This window comes from Pteropus vampyrus, unplaced genomic scaffold (assembly GCF_000151845.1).
Source record: "Pteropus vampyrus isolate Shadow unplaced genomic scaffold, Pvam_2.0 Scaffold1328, whole genome shotgun sequence".
NCBI classification, from domain to species: Eukaryota; Metazoa; Chordata; class Mammalia; order Chiroptera; family Pteropodidae; genus Pteropus; species Pteropus vampyrus.
In genome coordinates, this window is record NW_011890109.1 from 8,632 (window position 1) to 9,028 (window position 397).

The window sequence follows — 397 nt, forward strand, 5'->3', positions numbered from 1 at the left end:
TAAAACTGCTGACCTGTAGATCTAAGGTTAACATCAAAAAAGGTTGGGTGAAGAGAAATTTGTGATGCTTCTTATTTTTAAAAAGTATGTGTTGTTGCTGCTGTTAAATAAGAGCTCCTTCAGACATGGTTCAGACATAGTATAGCGGTTAGCACATCTGCTTTACACGCAGAAGTTCCTGGCTTTGCGCCCCATTGGAGCCGCAGTATTTGGTCAATGGCCATGCCACCCTGAACAAGCCTGGAAGCTAAGCAGGGTCGGGCCTGGTTAGTACTTGGATGGGAGACCACCTAGGAAGACCAGGTGCTGTAGGCATAAGTAATAAAAATAAATAAAAGCTCCTTCACCATTTTCGAGTCATTATTCAAACACCACTGCTTACTGAGGTCCATCCTGA

The 397-nt window shown here is 43.6% G+C and overlaps 1 pseudogene; it reads left to right on the forward strand.

The window, feature by feature from the left end:
* The first annotated feature begins 212 nt into the window (after positions 1-212).
* On the forward strand, positions 213-315 carry LOC111734461 (annotated as a pseudogene).
* The last annotated feature ends 82 nt before the right edge of the window (positions 316-397 follow it).